This window comes from Sciurus vulgaris (genome assembly GCF_902686455.1).
Source record: "Sciurus vulgaris genome assembly, chromosome: 9".
In the NCBI taxonomy this organism is placed as follows: Eukaryota; Metazoa; Chordata; class Mammalia; order Rodentia; family Sciuridae; genus Sciurus; species Sciurus vulgaris.
In genome coordinates, this window is record NC_136469.1 from 62,479,740 (window position 1) to 62,501,218 (window position 21,479).

Here is a 21,479-nt window from a genome sequence, read left to right on the forward strand (position 1 = left end):
AGGCTACTGAAGACTAAGAGGGGATATAATAGAAATCTTCAGGGATATTATAAGACAATAGAGGAACTCTGCAATATCACAGCGGTCAACTGATACCTGAACAATATGAGAAAACAAGGAAAGAAAATGCTGCAAACAAATCTAGATGTTACATCAATGAAACCCAACGACAGCATGGCAGAAGAAATGACAGAAAGGGAGTTCAGAATGTACATAATTAAAATGCTCAGGGAAGCAAATGACGAGATGCAAGAGTAAATGCAGGCACTGAATGATCGCACCCATCGACAGTTAAAAGAGCAAATACAGGAAGCAAAAGATCACTTCAATAAAGAGTTAGAGATATTGAAAAAAAAACCAAACAGAAATCCTTGAAATGAAGGAAACAATAAACCAAATTAAGAACTCCATAGAAAGCATAACCAATAGAATAGAACACCTGGAAGACAGAACATCAGACATTGAAGATAAAATATTTAACCTTGAGAACAAAGTTGAACAAACAGAGAAGATGGTAAGAAATCATGAACAGAATCACCAAGAACTATGGGATATCATGAAGAGGCCAAATTTGAGAATTATTGGAATTGAGGAAGGCTTAGAGAAACAGACCAAAGGAATGAACAATCTATTCAATGAAATACTATCAGAAAATTTCCCAGATCTGAAGAATGAAATGGAAGATCAAGTACAAGAGGCTTATAGGACTCCAAATATACAAAATTACAACAGACCCACACCAAGGCACATTATAATGAAAATGCCCAACATACAAAATAAAGACAGAATTTTAAAGGCCGCAAGAGAGAGGAATCAAATTACATTCAGGGGAAACCAATATGGATATCAGCAGATTTTTCAATCCAGACCCTAAAAGCTAGAAGGGCCCGGAACAACATTTTTCAAGCCCTGAAAGAAAATGGTTGCCAACCAAGAATCTTATACCCAGCAAAACTTACCTTCAAATTTGATGATGAAATAAAATCCTTCCATGATAAACAAAAGCTAAAAGAATTTACAAAAAGAAAGCCAGCATTACAGAACACTCTGCAAAATATTCCATGAGGAAGAGATGAAAAACAAAGAAACAAATCAGCAATGGGAGGAACCATCCTAAAGGAATTGTCAAATAAAGGAAGAACCAAGTCGTCTCAAAATAAATAAATAAATAAATAAATAAATAAATAAATAAATAAATAAAATGAACCAAATGACTGGGAATACTAATCATATCTCAATAATAACCCTGAATATTAATGGCCTGAACTCATCAATCAAAAGACATAGACCGGCAGATTGGATCAAAAAGAAAGATCCAACAATATGTTGCCTGCAAGAGACTCACCTCGTAGAAAGAGATACACATAGACTAAAGGTGAAAGGATGGGGGAAAACATATCATGCACATGGACTCAGCAAAAAAGCTGGGGTATCCATCCTCATTTCAGATAAGGTGGACTTCAAGTCAAAACCAGTCAAAAGGGATAAAGAAGGACATTACATACTGCTTAAGGGAACCATAAATCAGCAAGACATAACAATCATAAACATCTATGCCCCAAACAGTGGCTCATCCATGTATGTCAAACAAATCCTTCTCAATTTCAGAAACCAAATAGACCATAACACAATAATACTAGGTGATTTTAACATGCCTCTCTCACCACTGGACAGATCTTCCAAACAAAAATTGAACAAAGAAACCATAGATCTCAATAACACAATCAATAATTTAGACTTAACGGACATTTATAGAATATACCATCCAACCAAGAGCGAATACACTTTCTTCTCAGCAGCACATGGATCCTTCTCTAAAATAGACCATATATTATGCCACAAAGCTAATGTAAGCAAATACAAGAAGATAGAGACACTACCTTGTATTCTATCAGATCATAATGGTTTGAAGTTAGAAATAAATGAAAGAGTAAAAAACAGAAGCTACTCCAACACCTGGAGATTAAACAATATGCTATTACATGATGAATGGATAACAGAAGATATTAGGAAGGAAATTAAAAAATTCCTAGAGGTAAATGAGAACAAAGAAACATCATATCAAAATCTTTGGGACACTATGAAAGCAGTACTTAGAGGAAAATTTATTTCATGGAGCGCATTCAATAAAAGAAGTAAAAATCAACAAATAAACAACCTAACACTTCAGCTCAAAGCCCTAGAAAAAGAAGAACAGACCAACACCAAAAGTAGTAGAAGACAGGAAATAGTTAAACTCAGAGCTGAAATCAATGAAATTGAAACAAAAGAAACTATACAAAAAATTGACAAAATAAATAGTTGGTTCTTTGAAAAAATAAACAAAATTGATAAACCCTTAGCCACTCTAACAAAGAGAAGACGAGAGAAAACCCAAATCACCAAAATTCGGAATGAACAAGGAAATATCACAACAGACACGATTGAAATACAAAACATAATTAGAAGCTATTTTGAAAATCTATATTCTAACCAAATAGAAAATTTCGAAGACATCAACAGGTTTCTAGAGACATATGAATTGCCTAAATTGAACAAGGAGGACATACAAAATTTAAATAGATCAATTTCAAGTAATGAAGTAGAAGAGGTCATCAAAAGCCTACCAACAAAGAAAAGTCCAGGACCAGATGGGTTCTCAGCCGAGTTCTACAAAATCTTTAAAGAAGAGCTCATTCCAATACTTCTCAAAGTATTCCATGAAATAGAAGAGGAGGGTACCCTCCCAAACTCATTCTATGAAACGAATATTACCCTGATACCCAAGCCAGACAGAGATAAATCGAGGAAAGAAAATTTCAGACCGATATCATTAATGAACATTGACGCAAAAATTCTCAATAAAATTTTAGCAAATCGCATACAAAAATATATTTAAAAGATAGTGCACCACGATCAAGTGGGTTTTATCCCAGGGATGCAAGGTTGGTTCAACATCCGGAAATCAATAAATGTAATTCACCATATCAATAGACTTAAAGTCAAGAACCACATGATTATTTCAATAGATGCAGAAAAAGCATTTGATAAAATACAACACCCCTTCATGCTCAAAACACTAGAAAAAATAGGGATAGTGGGAACATTCCTTAACGTTGTAAAGGCCATCTATGCTAAGCCCATGGCTAATATCATTCTAAACGGTGAAAAACTGAAAGCATTCCCCCTAAAAACTGGAACAAGACAGGGATGCCCTCTTTCACCACTCCTATTCAATATCGTTCTTAAGACTCTAGCCAGAGCAATTAGACAGACCAAGGAAATTAAGGGAATACGAATAGGAAAAGAAGAACTCAAACTATCCCTATTTGCGGATGATATGATTATATACTTAGAGGAACCAGGAAATTCCACCAGAAAACTGTTAGAACTCATAAGTGAATTCAGTAAAGTGGCAGGTTACAAGATCAATGCTCATAAATCCAATGCATTTTTATACATAAGTGAGGAATCCTCAGAAAGAGAAATTATGAAAACTACCCCATTCACCATAGCATCGAAAAAAATAAAATACTTGGGAATCAATCTCACAAAAGAGGTAAAAGACCTCTACAATGAGAACTACAGAACACTAAAGAAAGAAATCGAAGAAAACCTTAGAAGATGGAAAGATCTCCCATGTTCTTGGATAGGCCGATTAATATTGTCAAAATGGCCATACTACCAAAAGTGCTATACAGATTCAATGCAATCCCAATTAAAATCCCAATGACGTACCTTACAGAAATAGAGCAAGCAATCATGAAATTCATCTGGAAGAATAAGAAACCCAGAATAGCTAAAGCAATCCTTTGCAGGAAAAATGAAGCAGGGGGTATCGCAATACCCGAACTTCAACTTTATTACAAAGCAATAGTAACAAAGACGGCATGGTACTGGTACCAAAATAGACAGGTAGATCAATGGTACAGAATAGAGGACACGGACACAAACCCAAATAAATACAACTTTCTAATACTAGACAAAGGCGCCAAAAATATGCAATGGAGAAAAGATAGCCTCTTCAACAAATGGTGCTGGGAGAATTGGAAATCCATATGCAACAGAATGAAAGTAAACCCATATCTCTCACCCTGCACAAAACTCAACTCAAAATGGATTAAGGACCTTGGAATCAGACCAGAGACTCTGCAGATTATAGAAGAAAAAGTAGGTCCCGATCTTCAACATGTCGGCCTAGGACCAGACTTCCTCAACAGGACTCCCATAGCACAAGAAATAAAAGCAAGAATCAATAACTGGGATAGATTCAAACTAAAAAGCTTTCAGCAAAGGAAACTATCAGTAATGTGAACAGAGAGCCTACAGAATGGGAGAATATCGTTGCCACTCATACTTCAGATAGAACGCTGATTTCCAGAATCTATAAAGAACTCAAAAAACTCTACACCAAGAATACAAATAATCCAATCGACAAATGGGCTAAGGAAATGAACAGACACTTCACAGAAGAAGATGTACAAGCAATCAATAAACATATGAAAAAATGTTCAACATCTCTAGTAATAAGAGAAATGCAAATCAAAACCACCCTAAGATTCCATCTCACCCCAATTAGAATGGCGATTATCAAAAATACAAGCAACAGGTGTTGGCGAGGATGTGGGGAGAAAGGTACACTCATACATTGCTGGTGGGGCTGCAAATTAGTGCAGCCACTCTGGAAAGCAGTATGGAGATTCCTTAAAAAACTTGGAATGGACCCTCCATTTGACCCAGCTATCCCACTCCTTGGCCTATACCCAAAGGATCTAAAATCAGCATACTACAGAGATACAGCCACATCAATGTTCATAGCTGCTCAATTCACAATAGCCAGACTATGGAACCAACCTAGATGCCCTTCAATTGACGAGTGGATAAAGAAACTGTGGTATATATACACAATGGAATATTACTCAGCCATAAAGAATGACAAAATTATGGCATTTGCAGGCAAATGGATGAAATTGGAGAATATCATGCTAAGTGAGATAAGCCAATCTCAAAAAGACAAGGGACGAATGATATCGCTAATAAGTGGAGGATGACACATAATGGGGGGGAGGGAAGGGTTAGTGTTAGGGTTAGAGTTAGGGTTAGGGAGGGGGGCAAGTATGGAGGAAGAAAGTACTGTATAGAGGGTAAAGAGGGGTGGGAGGGGTGGGGGGAAGGGGAAAAAATAACAGAATGAATCAAACAACATTACTGTATGTGGATTTATGATTACACAAATGGTATGCCTTTGCGCCATGTACAAACAGAGAGGCAACATGTATCCCATTTGTTTACAATAAAAAAAAAAAAAAGGAACTACTGAAGAACACTAAGGAGCTCTTATTTAAGCAGGACTAATAGACAGACTCACTGGTAACTATTAATTTTTGTGACCTTCTTCATTATCAATTAGATCTCCACCTCAGGAATTTGAAACAAGATGAAGGGGAAGACTTACAATGTTGAGTGAGCATGAATTAAAACAGAAGAGAAAGTAAAGTGAGAACTAAACTAGCAAGTGTGAACATTGTGCATGAGAAGTTAGGAGGGAGAAAGCCTCAGAGGAAAACAGTTGAGAGAGAAAAGAGATGCATTCACTGGTAGCAGAAGTGTAAGAGAAAACATCTGAGCCCAGAGAAGTGAGAGAATAGCTTCAATCCTTTATGTTTCCATTTCTAGATCCTATTTGAATGAGACCTGGCTCAGATTATCTCCTGGTCTTTGAGATCTGTGAACTTGGTGCATTCAGAAAACGCTATCTCATTCTTATGCTAGCTTGATTAGGTCTTTGTTCTTTGCTACCAAGTCATTCAATAAATTATTCAACAGATTAATTTGGAAAACAGGAATTCTGAAATTTCTAACAGTACATAATTCAAACACTTTTATATGTATTATCCTGTTTTATTCTTACAAGTATGTGAGGTAAGGAGGACAGGTATTGGTATCTTCAGTTAAAATGAGGAAATGGAATCTTGGAAAGCTGCAGCAATTATTGGACTTCCAAGACTGACAGGAATAAGAACAAGGCCAGAGCCTAGATTTTTCTATACAGTTCAAGCTGCTAAATTACAACTGAAAACACACACACACACACACACACACACACACACACACACACACTGTAGGATTTCTAGGCCATTTGATTCTTCATTTTTAAAGTATCATATTGGTCATAATGATTAATAAACATCAAACTCTTTTCTTACCCCCTCTGAGGAAATATAATTTCCTTTCTAAAACCTCTAGTAATTGCCACAGATCAGTCTTCTTGTCTTCCATGTAACATGTGTTGCATCTTCTTCACTTCCAGCTTGCCTCATGTGTGATTCTATTTATGCTGCTAATGAAAGCAGCAACTGTACTGGCATGGTATTTGAAGGTGCTCCTGAGACATGGAGATCTGGAACATGGAAGTCAGCATTCTCCTGCACCAAGTACACATTCATTCTGTAGATACCTTCCTGGTGGCTGTGCCCGCCTGGATGTTGCAGCACAACTCATGGCCAATGTCGAAAATTTTGAATGTGCTACTGCCAGTGTCTGATGCAAGTGCTATTGTCAGGGCCCATTTCAAATTCTGGAGGTGTTCAAAACAAGGCTGCAGTTTCTTCTTGAATTTTTAAAAAATATTCAGTGCAACAACCCATGAAGAACATATCCCAGGCTCCAAGAACTCTGTGAACCAAAGTGTCTTTCTTCATCTCTGAAGAAAATTCCTGTGCATTCAAGAGCAATTCCAGCACGCCATAAGTTATTGTCACTTGTTCATTCAACAAAGACTTATTAAGTACCCTATTTATACATTGTTCTTGCTGTGGTGAAGCTACGAACAAGGCAGATATGCTTCTTGAGTCTTTAAGTTTAAATTCTAGAACAACAAATTCTGAGAGGCTGCTACACTTTCTGTTGGTACATAAATGTCTGCATCAAACATTATAACCCTTTAATCAGGGTAAGTCAGTAATATATAGAAATGTCTATGTGCATTTAATAGACCCTGAGGGAAAAAGGGCTTTCTCTTTTCCTTTCTTGGACTCTGAAGAGAGAATACAGAACTTTCTCATACACATTATGTGAGCAAATTAGTACAATTAGCTTATTGGGCAGAAGAAAGGACTAAATTTAACAAGTTCTGTATGAAGTAGTCAAAAACTCAGATTTCTGAGTATGTTAAGGGAGTTAATGAATAATCTGATTGGATGCCTTGACTATAGAGTTGGAAAAAGGCAAAATAAACTGAAACTGAGGGTCAGGTGGCAGACAGCTTGAGTCAGATACACCTAGGGATCACAGACAGATCTCTAGTGGTTCATACCCCCAGGAGGATCATAGCTCAGGACCTTGTCATCCTACCATATGGACAGGATTGAGAGTCAGTGTCTGAGAAACACATCCTAGATATTCTACAGCAAATCTTTTCAGAACACAAAGGACAAGTCAGTGGAGCTTCAATTGCCATTAGCTTCATTTTCAGTGCACACCAATTATGTTTAATTGGAAACCGGTGAAGATCCTGAGACCCTGACTGGACTGGAAGGTTTCTGTCTGCTTCCTTCTCATGATATAAGAAGCTTGTTTCAGTCAGCTTTTTGTTGCTATGACCAAAACAGCCAAGAAGAACAACTTGGAGGAGGGAAAATTTATCTGTGGTTAACAGTTTCAGAGGTCTCAGTCCATAGATGGCTGACTCCATTGCTCTGGGACCAAGCTAATGCAGCAAAACATGGGGTGGGGGCCCAGGAGAGGAAAGCTGCTCAGCTCATGGTGAGGTCAGGAGAGAGAAAGGCGGGGTGTTAGTGAACAACCCTTTAGGGCATACATACCCTAGTGAGCCACCTCCTTCAGCCATGCCCCACCTGCCTATAGTTACCACGTAGGCAGTCCATTCAAACTAAGATGGTCCGATTAGGTGGAAGCTCTCATAATCTAATCATTTAACCTCTGAATATTCCTGCATTACAGGAGCTTTTGAGGGACTACTTATTTCCAAATTACAACAGAGTTATTTCAATAAATGAGTGTTTAATACATTGTTATTATTTCACCTCGTCTATAGTATGTACAGAGATTATTTATAATCCCAGGTTATAGGATATTTATGGGAGAATTAAGCTCTGAAATATTATTTAAAATTGTTCTTTGAGGTGGGACGGGTCCAATGGCTCTGCCGGTAGTCAACTAGCTGGGTCACTCTGATGACCACATCTCAGATAATGGATCCCCCAGAAGAATCAAAAAACAAGAATTTTTCTTTATGATTTTATTTTAAATACAGATTTGTGGTTGAGGTCTTGGTTTGCAAGAGTTGGGCTAGGTGAGTTCCAAACTTTCAAACCTTAAAATATGTAGGGAATAGAGTTCATGTCATAAAAATAGACTGAGAAGAACAGAGGTACCAGATGACTTTCTCCCCCATGTCCCCAAGGAATAAAAAAAGTTCACAGGATTAAGAGAAGAAACAGAGTGAGCAAGGGACTATCAGGAGAGATAAAGGTGTATGAGAGAGGAAGATAAGCCCATGAGGACAGGACTGAAGTCCCTAATGAGAACTGTATGTTCTCCATCCAAGTCACAATCGTCCATGGTAAGATTCCAGAGAGCCATGGGGAGAAAAGTCCGGTGTCCCAGACCACCACAGGAGCATACACTTATATCCCCTGCTCCAGAGCTATGTTTAAATTTCCTTCTGTCTTTCCAGAAGGACTTTCCTTTCAGAGCAGTTGGAATATCGCTCATCAGTCATATGGTAGCACTGATATCTGCCAGCACTCTGAAACGTTGCTTGATCCTATCTGAATAACCCTTCAAGAACAAGCAGCCTTACTGATTCAATGGTACAGGATCCTCTTAAACTCTAAGAAGGAAATGGTACACCACACAGTTCAAGATCCCCCTTGAGCATGAAGTCATTCATCTCTACAAAATGAAAAGCCTTTGAAAATAGAGCTTAACAGCTTGAGAAGGTATTTTTTAAGCAACAAATATCATGCTTCTAGCATATGTGTATAAATATAAATAATGCACACATAAATACATAAATGTGTATATATACATGTATATATGCATATGTGCATATACACATACATATGTGTATACATACGTATGCCTGTGTGTATATATGTGTGTGTGTGTGTGTGTGTATATGTGTGTGTGTGTGTATATATATATATATATATATATATATATATATATATAAATGCCAAAAAGAATTTTCTCTTTAGACAGGATTTGTTACCCATCAAAACTGTAAGGACTTTGTTTCTAAGTATATAGAGAAAATTACATTGGAAAAAAAAAGATTACATAGCTGTTACAGTTACTGGTGAGTGGACTCTCCATTTTTAAATATAGTTTTCATCTACACAGTTGCCTCCTTTGTGCAACTCTCCCTTGCTTTAGGGTTTCCCATTCATATTATAGAGAACGCTGTAGGTGTCTATCTCATTTCCTCACCCACCTCCAAAGTCCTTGGCACACAGATCCTTGCCTTTCCTTTGGGACAGTCTTTGGCCCTGGGATTGTACTTGGCCAGTTGTTAATGCCATCAGGAGTGTCTCTCTATCAATGAAGCAAAAGTTAATGACTCTATAAGGTAGTTTTTCCCTCCTATTGTGAAGTAATTCTATAGAATCTCTTAGAAGGTCCAGATCAGTAGTAAGCTCCCATTTCCCATAGCAATAACCCACTCACCAATAAAACTTTTATTGACTTCTTTCCTTTGTATTTCTTATTGTTCACTTCTTCACTGTTTCTTAATATCTCCACAGAATAGTCTACTTGTGTCCAAATCCTTGCTTTAGATATCAAAGAATCCCAACTAAGAAACACATTATAGAATCAATATATCTATGTATCATAATCCCACACAATTTCAGTTGTAAGAGATGTGACATGCTGATTTCAATTATCCCTATCTTTATTGATGTAATTTATTCAAAGAAAATATTTTTTTAATCTTGTAAGGAAATCTCAGTGACTGCCAACAGGAGGAACTCTGAAAAGCATGAAGCTCCAACCAATAAGAGGAAATCCTTTGCTGAGTATCTTATTCTTTAGAGTTGTATTGTCCATACCACTTCATCTAAATGTATTCCTTTTGGATTCAGGTTTATGTCTAAGCTGGGTGCCTATCATTTTCTAAAAACAGCTATCAGAATTGTCCTCTAAATCCCTTTACAGCAGTCCAAAGTTATAAAGTTCTCATCAAGGGAAAGCACAAAGGAATGTGAGTTTGATTTTGTTCAGTTAAAGAGATCTGTCCTTGGGAAATGTTTGTTTTGTTTAATTATGTACCTGTGTGTCTTCAAGAAGCACTGTCTCTGTTAAAGCAATATTGATTTACCTCCCTTTCTATCTAGGCATTCTATTTCACAGATCACAGTAGACATGACAGGCATTCCAAGAAATTAAGTTCAAAGAAAAATATATAGGACCTAAAGAGTTGTTTCTTTTTAAGCATTATTTTCTGTTTGTATATTTTTGAATTAGTTTGTTGATAAAATATGAAGGCACAAAGGTGATTTGATTTTTTACATTATATACTCTAGAGGTCTTAAAGCCTTTGAAATGAAACAGGAAAAAAAATCAAATGAAAGCAGGAAATGCATTTTTGGATTAATTTCCATAACTTATACCTGGGCCCAGCTTACCCCTGGTTATGATGGACAGGTGTCTGTTGGGACCTTCCTTAATTCACCTTCATTTATGGACCCGAGAAGGCACTTGTCATTCCAACCACATCTAGTGCCATTTAGAGACTATAACAGAGAATAAAGGGAGAACAAATACTGAAATTGGGAGGCATCTGGCATAATTCAAGGTGAATCTTATACTTGGGGATAGTCTGTCTTTATAAGAAGGAAGTGTAAACAATAGCTTTAATTTATGTCATGGCACATTCTTGAGAGCTCTTAAATTGTCTGATGGTAAAAATGGGAATGCTGCTAATAAAAAAGATTAAAGAGAAAAAAAACTGAAGGTATCTGACTGGCTAAGACATTTAATAATGGAATATGACACTCTGCTTCTAGGTCACTGGTTCCAATTCAGCCTAAATCAGAAGCAGCTGAAAGCTGTGATCACAGTGTGATGATCTTAGTTTGGAGGAAGATGAAGTCTGTTGCAGCCATAAATATACCAGAGTATCATAGCTTTTCATCATTTCTAGTTTTTTTTTTTTTTATACTAAACAAAGGCTTGATTCGGTTTGATCTTTTTATCAAAATTTCAGCATTGTCTGAAGAGGACTCTCAAAAATTGAGTAACAATCCTTTTCCTCAGAGATTTTACAAACTTACCAGTAACTTTGGTTTGTTCCAGGTGGTAACTACTGGTTTCCAAGAGTTTTTATTTCAATGTTTTAAAAAAGCATTCTGTCATTTAAGTTTGATATTTGAAAGGAACTACATTGGTGTAGCATCTTCTTTTTTCATTTTCTTACTTTTTAAAACTTCTTTAAAAGCATGCTTGGGCTTCTGGATAATTTTAGAAATGTGACCAAAAATATCTTGCTAAAAATGCCTTCTAGATTCCTGCTATGCTTAGCTCAACATTCAGTTTCTCTAGAGAAGCATCAAGCTTGAAAGGTATTTACGATAGCCACATAAATCGATGGTAATATCACAGGAAATGCCACTTATGTAATATATACACACAACAGCAATGTAATGGTTACAAACCCTGGGGCAGCAAGATTGTTTTAAGTAAATAGTTATTTGGTCCAGCCTAAAGGGAATAGGTTAAACTTCAAAGACAGCAAACAGCTATGAAGAGATTTATCTTTAAGCTATGAATAAAAGTCTTTCAAAAAGTTATCAACCCTAAATATATCATCCCTACCTATGACATTCCAAATGAAATTTGTATTTTGGAGGTTTGGGAAGTTTATGTAACTGTGAGGTGTTAAGTAGGAATAATGAAGTCTGTGTTACTAGAAACATGTTGCAAGTGTTTTGGCATCTGAATAGACTGGAATCTTGTCTTCGTAATTTACTACTATTAAGGTTCTTAAACAAAAGAGTAATCTTTCTAGCCTCAATCACCAGTCCTTAATTTCAAATCCTTAATCTATGAAATTGAGCATAACAATATCAGATTCACTTGGTCCTTGCGGTTATGTACAGAATATAGACATGATTAATATTTGTTTGCTTCCATCTAGAACTAGATTTTAATGTATAGTTCCTTTATAACCTACAAGAGGTTATACATGTATATGTACTACAAATCAACTTCTGAATATAGAACTTGAATTCAAGATTCTCATTAATCTCCTTTGTCCATTATGAATGGTATATAGCTGTTTATAGCATAATACAAATGAGATAAACAAGAACTACTACCTGAAGTAAAACCAAACAGCAACAACAATAAAAAAAATCCCCAATAAGCCAAGAAAGGAAAACAAGACCTTGATAGCAACTGTTTTAGTCAGTTTTTTCACTGGTATGACTAAAAAATCTGCCAAAAACAATGTTAGAGGAGGAAAAGTTTATTTGAGAGCTCACAGTTTCAGAGATCCATAGAAGGCTGGCTCCATTCCTCAGGGATTGAGATGAGGCAGAACATCATGGCAGAAGAGTGTGGAAGAAAGAAGTAGCTCCCAGGATGATCAGAAAGCAGAGGCAGAGGAAGGAGGAGGGGATTTCTACTTGCCAGATACAAATACATACCCTAAAGCCATGCCCAATGCCCCACCTACTCTAACCACATCCCACCTGCCTTCAGTTATCACTTAATTTATCATATCAGATAAATATCACTGATTGGGTTACGACTCCCACAACCCAACCCTTTCTCCTCTGAACTTTCTTACATCATCTCACACATGAGCTTTGGTGGATACCTCACATCCAGATCAAAACAACAGAACCCACTTGCTATCACAGTAACAGCTGATCAATTATCAATGCCCAAATGTACATTATTTGTGTTACTTGTAATATTCCTGTGTGTTATGGTGGTGGTGATGGTGTGTGTTTAAGTCTAATCAAAGTGTTTCTACACCTTAGCATAGTTTAGCATCCTCATCCACTCTGTTGATAGCTGGATGGTACAATTAAATACTCCTGTCCCACCCCAGACAGTATAAGCAAAGGGACAGATGCAAGATACCAAATGACTATTTCAATATTGGTCAAAACTCCCAGTAATGTTACATTGTTAGTGTAATAGAAGACCAAGTTGGGAATCATTTCCTTCCTCCTCCTCGAGTCTGCTTCTTGAAACAGCTGGGACTGCAAAGAAGTTTACAGGTGCATTTATCAACACACTTCCTGAAGGGTCAGAACATTTTACCAACCACGTGGTAAGTGGAGAAGCCATTGTCATCAGGTAAAAAGGATGGTGTCCCTGATCCAGGAATAGTCTCCACTTTCACTATCTATTATCTATAGGACTGAATGAAAGATTTTATTTAACATCTCTATGATTTGATTGCCTCTTCTATGAAATTGAGATAATTTGAGTTATATTACATAGGGTTGTTGGCGAAATTAAATGAGGTCAGTGTAATTGTCTTCTCCCCTACACAAGAGACTGTTCATATGTGAAATGTGTGGGGATGGGACACATTCCTCTATTTGTGGAAGACATGAATCTACTACCTGCGTTGGTGCATATTAATAATCTGAGCTACACTGTTAAAGAAAAAACAGGTGTAGAGAGAGAAGCTGCAAGTATTCTCCTCTTTAACTGCCATTCCCCCTGTCAGAAGATGAGGAGGGATAGGTTGGCCTCCATCTTCAGATTATCATTTTATCAGTTTTTCAAAGTTCCAAGGTAAAAGTGTTTCCTTAGGTTTGTGAAATAGAACAGCTTATATGCATATGTCATGTTTATCTCTTTAAGAAACAATGCCTAAAGAATACAGAAGAAACCATTTCTGCCTGACTTTTTTACTTTTTGCTGTAGAAAAGATCTGAAAAAGTATTTCCATGTAAACTTATAGGTGCGAAGTTCCACTTATTTCCCAGAATAGGAAGTTTTTCAAATTATTAAAATCCATAGACTCAGTATATAACTGAGGTTACTTACGTAGATTTCTGGTGTTATTTAAAATTTTATCATTTTAGAATTAATACAAGATTAAATGGATTGAAACAATGAGGATTTGACTCATTTCTTCTAGGGCTTGTAGGGAAAAATTAAATTCAAATAATTTCCTATAGGCAAGGCAGAATCCTTCTGATAGTGAAAGTTAACAGCAGTGACTGAGTTTTCAAAATTCTTTTTTTTTTATTAAAAATCATGTATTTACATAGGGCAATGTTGTTTGATTCACCCCCCACCCTTCCCACCCCTCTTTTCCCTCTATACACTCCTTCCTTCCTCCATTCTTACCACCCTCCTTATCCCTAACCCTAAACCTAACCCTCACCCTAATGCTAAGCCCTCCTACCCCCCATTATATGTCCTCATCTGCTTATCAGTGAGATCATTCGTCCTTTAGTTTTTGAGATTGGCTTATCTCACTTAGCATGGTATTCTCCAATTTCATCCATTTGCCTGCAAATGCCATAATTTTATCATTCTTCATGGCACAGTAATATTCCATTGTATATATATGCCACAGTTTCTTTATCCATTCATCAACTGAAGGGCATCTAGGTTGGTTCCACAGTCTGGCTATGGTGAATTGAGCAGCTATGAACATTGATGTGGCTGTATCTCTGTAGTATGCTGATTTTAAGTCCTTTGGATATAGGCCAAGGAGTGAGATACCTGGGTCAAATGGTGGTTCCATTCCAAGCTTTCTGAGGAATCTCCATACTGCTTTCCAGAGTGGCTGCCCTAATTTGTAACCCCACCAGCAATGTATGAGTGTACCTTATTCCCCACATCCTCGCCAACACCTATTGTTGCTTGTGTTCTTGATAATCACCATTCTAATTGGGGTGAGATGAAATCTTAGGGTAGTTTTGATTTGCATTTCTCTTATTACTACAGATGTTGAACATTTTTTCATATATCTGTTGATTGCTTGTAGATCTTCTTCTGTGAAGTGTCTGTTCATTTCCTTAACCCATTTGTTGATTGGATTATTTGTATTCTTGGTGTAGAGTTTTTTGAGTTCTTTATAGATTCTGGAAATCAGCGTTCTATCTGAAGTATGAGTGGCAAAGATATTCTCCCATTCTGTAGGCTCTCTGTTCACATTACTGATAGTTTCCTTTGCTGAAAGCTTTTTAGTTTGAATCTATCCCAGTGGTTGATTCTTGCTGTTATTTCTTGGACTATGGGAGTCCTGTTAAGGAAGTCTGATCCTAAGCCAGCAAGGTGAAGATTTGGACCTACTTTTTCTTCTATAATATGTAGGGTCTGTGGTCTGATTCTGAGGTCCTTAATCCATTTTGAGTTGAATTTTGTGCAGGGTGAGAGATAGGGGTTTAATTTCATTCTGTTGCAAATGGTTTTCCAGTTTTCCCAGCACCATTTGTTGAAGAGGCTATCTTTTCTCCATTGCATATTTTTGGCACCTTTGTCTAGAATGAGAAAATTGTATTTATTTGGGTTTGTGTCCGTGTCCTCTATTCTGTACCATTGATCTACCTGTCTATTTTGGTACCAATACCATGCCGTTTTTTGTTACTATTGCTTTGTAATAGAGTTGAAGATCTGGTATTGTGATACCCCCTGCTTCGCTCTTTCTACTGAGGATTGTTTTAGCTATTCTGGGTTTCTTATTCTTCCAGATGAATTTCATAATTCCTTGCTCTATTTCTGTAAGGTACATTATTGGGATTTTAATTGGAATTGCATTGAATCTGTATAGCAGTTTTGGTAGTATGGCCATTTTGACAATATTAATTCTGCCTAACCAAGAACATTGGGAGATCTTTCCATCTTCTAAGATTTTCTTTAATTTCTTTCTTTAGTGTTCTATAGTTCTCATTGTAGAGGTCTTTCACCTCTTTTGTGAGATTGATTCCCAAGTATTTTATTTTTTTTTTTTTTTGATGCTATTGTGAATGGAGTAGTTTTCCTAATTTCTCTTTCTGAAGATTCACCACTTATGTATAAAAATGCATTGAATTTATGAGCATTGATCTTATAACCTGCTACTTTACTGAATTCACTTATGAGTTCTAACAGTTTTCTGGTGGAATTTCCAGGTTCCTCTAAATATATGATCATGTCATCAGCGAACAGGGATAGTTTGAGTTCTTCTTTTCCAATTCGTATCCCTTTATTTTCTTTGGTTTGTCTAATTGCTCTGGCCAGAGTCTCAAGAACAATATTGAATAGAAGTGGTGAAAGAGGGCATCCCTGCCTTGTTCCAGTTTGTAGGGTGAATGCTTTCAGTTTTTCACCATTTAGAATGATATTGGCCATGGGCTTAGTGTAGATGGCCTTTACAATGTTAAGGAATGTTCCCACTACCCCGATTTTTTCTAGTGTTTTGAGCATGAAGGGATGCTGTATTTTATCAAATGCTTTTTCTGCATCTATTTAAATAATCATGTGATTCTTAACTTTTAGTCTGTGATATGGTGAATGACATTTATTGATTTCCGGACGTTGAACCAACCTTGCATCCCTGGGATAAACCCACTTGATCGTGGTGCACTATCTTTTTAGTAGATCATAATGGATTGAAATTAGAAATAAATGACAGAATAAAAAACAGAAACTCCTCCAGTACTTGGAGATTAAATAATGCACTAGTATATGATGAATGGATAACAGAAGACATCAGGAGGGAAATTAAAGAATTCTTAGAAGTAAACGAGAACAAAGACACATCATATCAAAATCTCTGGGACACTATGAAAGCAGTACTTAGAGGAAGATTTATTTCATGGGGCACATTCAACAAAAGAAGTAGAAATCAACAAATAAACGACTTAACACTACAGCTCAAAGCCCTAGAAAAAGAAGAGCAGACCAACACCAAAAGTAGAAGACAGGAAATAGTTAAAATCAGAGCCGAAATCAACGAAATTGAAACAAAAGAAACAATTGGAAAAATTGACAAAATAAATAGTTGGTTCTTTGAAAAAATAAACAAAATTGATAAACCCTTAGCCACACTAACAAAGAGAAAGAGGGAGAAAACTCAAATTACTAAAATTCAGAATGAATAAGGAAATATCACAACAGACACGAGTGAAATACAAAACAAAATTAGAAGCTATTTTGAAAATCTATACTCCAACAAAACAGAAAACCTCAAAGACATCAACAAGTTTCTAGAGACATATGAATTACCTAAACTGAATGAGGAGGACATACACAACTTAAATAAATCAATTTCAAGCAATGAAACAGCGAGGTCATCAAAAGCCTACCAACAAAGAAAAGTCCGGGACCAGTTGAGTTCTCAGCCGAGTTCTACAAAACCTTTAAAGAAGAGCTCATTCCAATACTCCTCAAAGTATTCCATGAAATAGAAGAGGAGGGAACACTCCCAAACTCATTCTATGAAGCTAATATCACCCTGATACCTAAACCAGACAGAGACACATCAAGGAAAGAAAATTTCAGACCAATATCCTTAATGAACATTGATGCAAAAATTCTCAACAAAATTTTAGCAAATCGCATACAAAATTCTTTTATATGTATTATTTTATGTGCTCATTCAAACAGCTTTGGGAGTTAGGGCATTTGTTAGCATTTTTTCGTGCTGTGTATGAGAAAAGTTAGCCTCAGATGGTTGTTATGGCTCCTGGTCACACAGTTAGAAAATGGAAGAGACAGGAATCAACCTATAGGGCTCCACATACATCTTCTGCCTCTGAAACTAAACACTGGCACTTATGATTTCATTTTTATTTTATTAAGCATTGGGTTAGATGGTTATTCTGTAAATATTTCTCAGAAATTACAGTGGTAACTAATAGGGGACCATTCAATTCAGTACATATTTATGGTTACACCTATTATGCTCTCTGATAATCCACTCTCTTTTTATAGTTCTCAGGTACACAAAATGAGATCACCTTACACTATATATTTGCCTCTCTGAAGAAATGTATATTTAGCATTTCAACTACTGCTGTTCTCGTAGTAGGGATCTAAGGCTAAATATATTCTAAATGGAAAACTGAATGCCCAGACTGTACACTAAAACAAACAAACCAGTGGGCCAAGTAATAGATCTTTAGCATAGGTACAAATTCTTGTAACAGTCCGTAGGACCCTTGGAGTCTAGAAATACATGTTATACCATTTTCAAGGTATTTCTGTTTTACATGCAGACTTGAGAGTTTGAATAGCAGATTCACATATTGGAGGACCTCAGCACAGATGACAAACTGACAGACATGATATCAAAGAATGCCCTAGTGGAAAGTCCATGGTTTCTTGCATCCTGCTTTTCAGCCCCTAATAAAACAGAAGTAGTCTGTCTTTTTTTTGCAGAGGGTGGATACCAGAGCTTGAACTCAAGGGCATTGGACCACTGAACCAAATGCCCAGTCCTATTTTGTATTTTTTTTTTTTACTTAGAGACAGGGTCTCACTGAGTGACTTAGTGCCTCACTTTTGCCGAGGCTGGCTTTGAACTCACGATCCTCCTGCCTCAGCATCCCAAGCTGCTGGGATTACAGGCGTGTGCCATCTTGCCTGGTTGTAGCCTTTTTAGACCATATTTGTGATGAACTGCTCAAGATTCATCAGTAAAGAAAAGAAAAAAACTATAAATAGCTTCATTTTAGAAGCCTACATATTTTTAATTGCTTGGACAATAAGGAATCAGATAACCAGAAAAAATTTCATAGTGAAAACACAAATATTGGAAGTTAGTATATCCATACGTTTTCCTTTCTAAAGTATGTATTGCTTGTTAAATCTTACATGATCATCTCTTATAATGTTGCACTAGCCTTCTAACAGATCAATCTCTTTCACTTTTGTACTTGTCTAGTTCTTCTCTTTGTAGTCTACACTTACCAGTCATCTCTCTCCCTCACACACACAGACACACACACACAGTCATCTCTCTCCCTCACACACACAGACACACACACACGCACAGCTCTTTTTATTCTCTTGTATAAAATACCTCAATGATGGCCCATCAACATGAGAATAAAAACTTAGTGAAAACTAATAGGAGTCATTCGACTACTCCCTAATAGCTGAACTGACACATACTGATAACCTTGAGTTTTCTCATGGTCTGGCATGCCAGTCTCAATGCAAATCACTCACTCTTTATATCATTAACCATCAGCCATAGAGTGTAGCCTAACAAATCTACTAAGGATTCTCCCACTTCAAGGCCTTTGTATAGGCTGACCCCTCACGCACCTTCATGTGGCTGGTTTATTAATATTGTTTGGGTTTCATCCCCACTGGGAAACCATTTCTAAGCAAGAGTAGATTCATATTGCTCTTCTCACCACCACCTTTAATTCCACATGAATGAAATTATTTTTCTTTCAACTTCACATTGCAGACTTGGGGTCTATGATGACTTATCTTGGTCACACTCTTTATACCCTATTTCTTTTAAAGAAATACTTTTATGTTTAAGAGATTCTAATAAAAAGTATTTGTATTCACTTTTTAAAGAAAATATACATTAAAAGCATGGTGTTCACTTAACTCTTTACTTAAGTGTAAGATAAATGTAAACACACATCAAAATCATATGAACTTTTATGAATGGAGCACACCCTCACAACTAGTACCCAGAACAGGGAACAACTTCACCACCCCTGGCAGTTCCTTCAGTTCCTTTCCAAGAGTCACTCATCCCAAGTGTCACAGTATCTCAGTTTAGATTGTTTCATTTTTCCTGATTTTGAAACTTTTTCAAATAGAAAAGTGTTGAAACTTTTTCATATAGAAACATGGTTTTTGTGTGTGTGTCTTTTCTTTCCCTCAATATTATGTCAGTGAGATTATTTCACATCTTTGCTCCTGACTATATTTTATTCATTTTCATTCTGTGCTGTATTCCATTGTATACTATAATTTACTCTTTTTTGCCTTTTGGAGTGTAATTTTCAGCTTTGTTACAAAGAGTGTGGCTATGGATATATTTCTACCGGCCTTCAATGAACATGTGTGCATATAAGAGTAAAAGGTCTGGCATTCACATGCTAAATTTTATTTTTTTTTCTAAAGCAATTGCATCCATTTATATTTCCATTAGCAATGTAGAAGAGTTCTCATTGCATTATGTCCTTGCCTTTGATCTTTCTTTTTCTTTTTTATTATACCCTTTCTAGTGGCTGTGTAGTGGTGATACACTATTCTTTCAATTTTATTTTCCTAATTACTACTGAAACTAAACACCCTTTCATAAGTTTATTGGTCATTTCAATATTTTTTCTGTGGCATGCCTGTTTGAGTCTCTCACCTACTCTTTTCTATTGGTTTCCCTTTATTTTTCTATTCATAGACAACTACATTGTATGTTCTCCTTTTATGTGACTTCCATTTTTTAAAATAGCCTTCTCTGGAGAGACAGATACTCTACATGTTATCATTGTCTTATTTACTACTGTTTTTATGTTTAGTGCTGTTTGTTTTTTATAAAAGATCTCTGAATAGCTTATAAAGATTTATGGAAAAGCTTTATTGTTTTATTTTTCTCCATTTGGATCTACAATCCATCTGCAATTTGCTTTTGCACATTGTATGAAGTAGAGGCCAAGATTTTTTTTTTATTTCTATGAATACACTAGTGACCCAACACCATTAACTAAAAACTTTACTGCTGTCCCACTGTTCTGACTGCACTGTTGTCAGAAATAAGATACAATGCATTTGTGGATTTGATTCTAAATTCTCTATTCTATTTTTTTATATTTGTCTATCTTTTTGTCAATAATTCTCTTCTTTTAAATACTATGTAACTTTATAATAGGGTCTTGATATCTGGTAGTCTAAGTTTTCCAACATCATTCACCAGGTTTTTTCTTTTGTTTTTTCCTTATGTTTATTTATTTTTTTCTGTTTTATAACCTTTATTTTACTTATTTATTTTTATGTGGTGCTGAGTATCAAACCCAGTATCTCACCATGCATTTTGATTATTGTAGGCAAATGGGGTACATCTTTTTATTTCTATGGTTTTGCATGATGTAGATTCATACCATATGTGTAATCATACATGTACATAGGGTAATGATGTCTGTCTCATTCTACCATCTTTCATACCCACCCACTCATTTCCCTCTACATAATCTAAAGTTCCTCCATTCTTCTCTCACCCCCAACCCCCCACCCCCATTATATATCATGATCTACTTACCAGGGAAAAATTTGTCCTTTGGTTTTTTGGGATTGGCTTATTTCACTTAGCATGCTATTCTCCAATTCTATCCATTTACCTACAAATGCCATAATATTATTCTTCTTTATGGCTGAATAATATTCCATTGGGCATACATACCACAGTTTCTTTATCCATTCATCTATTGAAGGGCATCTCGATTGGTTCTACAATCTAGCTATTGTGAATTGAGCTGTTATAAACATTGATGTGGCTGCATGACTGTAGTATGTTAATTTTCAGTCCTTTGGGTATAAACCAAGAAGTGGGA